Source organism: Hordeum vulgare, chromosome 6H (assembly GCF_904849725.1).
Source record: "Hordeum vulgare subsp. vulgare chromosome 6H, MorexV3_pseudomolecules_assembly, whole genome shotgun sequence".
Taxonomy (NCBI): Eukaryota; Viridiplantae; Streptophyta; class Magnoliopsida; order Poales; family Poaceae; genus Hordeum; species Hordeum vulgare.
The window spans coordinates 320,018,294-320,021,650 of NC_058523.1; the positions used below are offsets into that span (position 1 = coordinate 320,018,294).

The 3,357-nt window shown below is 48.2% G+C and overlaps 1 pseudogene; it reads left to right on the forward strand.

Moving 5' to 3' along the window:
* The first annotated feature begins 668 nt into the window (after window positions 1–668).
* On the forward strand, window positions 669–1,285 carry LOC123405948 (annotated as a pseudogene).
* The last annotated feature ends 2,072 nt before the right edge of the window (window positions 1,286–3,357 follow it).

Consider the following 3,357-nt stretch of genomic DNA (forward strand, 5'->3'; position numbering starts at 1 on the left):
AAACTTGCATCCATAATTAGTTGCGGCTCTCTCCGTTTCGTCATTGACCGTTTTGACACCAACCACACACGCACGCGCCCGTGGCATCATTAAAAGGAGTGTTATTTAAAAGTGTGTGTAAAAATTTCTTGAACTGGGTTGAAAGTTGGTGTGCGGTCTTAATCTAGTGTAGAAAGGCTACGTGTAAAATTTCATCGCAATCGGAGTTCGTTTGATACCCCAACCATTAAACCTATAGCGGCACTATAGCCGATCATTCCTTCGAACGTTTTCGGTTTATAAAACTCTATCGCCGGGTTTCATGTTTTCCCTGTCATCTCCGCCTAGACCCTCTGCACAGTACACTATCCTACACGGAACCTAGTCCGAAAATCTCGTGGTACCAGAAACACAAGGTCGTGACCATTGGGTCCGGATCAACCCCGTTATAACAAAAATCGTCTTCGGTTTGTCAATTAGTCATCCTAACCTATTTTTCCCGACCGTCCAATTAAAATCGAAGGATTGATGTGATGTGAAACCTAGACCACTAGCTATATATATAGACCACCTGGACCTAACCTAGAAGAATCCCAATAGTCCTCCCCCTGTCCCATCTGTGCACCGCCACCCAGATCGGGATCCCCCGATCCAATCAGAGCAAGCTCTAGTCCCCGCGCCGGCCTCCCATGTTTTGATCCACATGAATACAAAGTAGCAGCAGGAGCTCCTCTCGTGCCCGAGCTCCCTGGTACCCCGCGTCGTCCCTGCCCTTCGTGTTCGGCCGCTCCGGTAACCAGCCGCTCCTCGTCGGAGCACGGAATCTGCAGCAGCTTCCGGTGCACCCTGCTAAATCGGCCTCCAACGCAACCTCATCGACGACCGCCGCTAGGCCGATCTCACTATCGCCTTCTGCCATGCCACAGCGCACCCCCGTGGTCCTGCCAAGGCCGTCGTGCCTCGCGTCATCCCCAGCTTCCCCATGTGCCCAATGGGAGGAGCCCCTGGAGTAGCCGCACCTTCCTCCATGTTTGTGTATGGACAGGAGCTCGTCGTGAGCGCACAGGCCGCCTCCCGTCCGGCGCAACCCCGAGGACCCGCAGGACCAGCATCTTTCCTCCCGCCTCTCTTTTTGGTGCCCTCCTGCTTCTATTTTCTCAATCTTAGAGGTCTCTCTCTGTTCTTCTTTCTTGTAGAGGAACGTCCAGGAACGGACGCATCAAGCACGACCAGATCGAGGCCCATTGGTCGACCGAGCCGCCGTCATGCAGATCCGCGCCCTTGTTGTTCCTGTGCGTCCTCATAGGATCCGCGCCAAGGCCCGCCTCCATCGCTCCCAAGTCCCATCGCCAGCAGCCGCTTGTCATGGCCTGCCTCTTCTTTGTCCACAGGAGAGCAGGAACACTTCGCCAGCAACCGCGTTGACCGCCCCTCGCCTCACCCTGGATCACCATGCCGGCCCAACAAGGTGAAAACTGCCCCGACCAGTTATCTGCACGCCCGTCATAGCCTGTTGCCATTGCATTTGCTCGTGGAGACATCTCCAGTTTTCCCGTTCGATGTGGGGAACAAAGCTCGACTATTTAGTCGCTTAAGTAAACCAGTGCCTCAATCAGTGGCACTTACAACACAGTAGCGTGGTGGCTAGCGCCTCATGTTCCCATCTAGGGGGGCATGGGTTCAAAACCGGCTCACCCCATTTATTTGTTTGTTTGTTCATTTGTTTTTTTCCAGCTCTATGATGTTGCTCTCACATCTGTTGGACAAGTAGGAGTAGGTTTCGACCGTGTAGTTTAGATATTTTTTGTCCCAGCCACATCAATATTCTTTTGCATGCATGTTGCGCCCATGTCATATGATATATGTAGCTCGTATCTTTTAGATTGTAACTCCGTTCGAGATGAGCTATTTATGTAACCGACTAGAATGACGTGTAGAATTACATGCTTCACCTCTTTCTATGTTAAACAACATTTAATCTTGTTGGGTCAATAAACAAGAGTGAACTAAGTAATTAAAATATGGAGTTTTCATCAATATGCAACAAGTTGCATATTGAGCTTCACTTAATGTGTAGTGTTTGATTGTTGTGAATTGCCATGCCATGCCGCACATAATTGAAATGGACATGCATCATATTAGGTTGTGCATCATATCGTGCATTTGTCGTGGTGAATATTGTGTGTTGATTCTTATTTCCGATTTGCTTCTTCTCAATAGAGTTCCGAACCGCTTCGAAATGTGAGGATTTGTTTCAATACGCCGGTTCGTCTGCTTCACGGATTCGTTCTTCTTCCAAGCAGGATCATAGGCAAGATGACCATTTCCCTAGATACCATTACTATCAGTGCCATGCTAGTTGTCTTGTTTCTTTTGTTATGTCTTGTTGCTTACCACCTATTAAATATCAACCTCTCAACATTGCCATGAAACTTTCAATCTTTCTACAACCTAGCAAACCACTGATTGGCTATGTTACCGCCTTCTTAACCATGTGTTAGCGTTGCTAGTTGCAGGTGCAGTTGCTTCCATGTGATAACATGGGTTCCTTGTTATATCACCATATTAATGCTAATTAATTTAATGCACCTATATACTTGGTTAAAGGTGGAAGGCTTGGTCTTTCTAGCCTGTTGTTTTGTTCCACCTTTGCCGCCTTAGTTTCGGCTACCGGTGTTATATTCCATAATAGAGCGCTCCTAACACGATCAAGGTTGTTATGGGGACCCCCTTGATAATTCGTTTTATGTTAAAACTGGTGTGGCAAGGCCCAACTTTGGTACTACATTTGCCTAATAACCTAATAAAATTGCATAGGGACTTTCCGGACCCCGTGGATAATTAATCAACAACCTAGGCTAGTGCTCCTTATGACTGTTGGTCCAAACTAGAGCACTGTGCGGTGCCACCCCGGGGGAACCCGGGCGATGTCTATCTGGCCCTATACACTAGTTTATCCGATCATGTCCTGAGAACGAGATATGTGGCTCCTGTCGGGTTAGTCGACATGTCGGTCGGCCTTGCTGGACTTGTTTTACCTTTTACGAACTATCTTGTGCATCGGGATTTCGGTGATGCTTTGGGTGTTGGGGAACATCGTATGGGAAACAAAAAATTTCCTATGCGCACGAAGACCTATCATGGTAATGTCCATCTACGAGAGGAGATTTGGATCTACGTACCCTTGTAGATCGCACAGCAGGAAGCGTTAAGAAACGCGGTTGATGTAGTGGAACGTCTTCACGTCCCTCGATCCGCCCCGCGAACCGTCCCGCAGTTATGTTGTGACGTTTGATACACACAAGGCATTCTTCCGGTTACGTTGTGACGTTTGATACACACCTTTATAGTCACCCAGTTATGTTGTGATGTTTGATA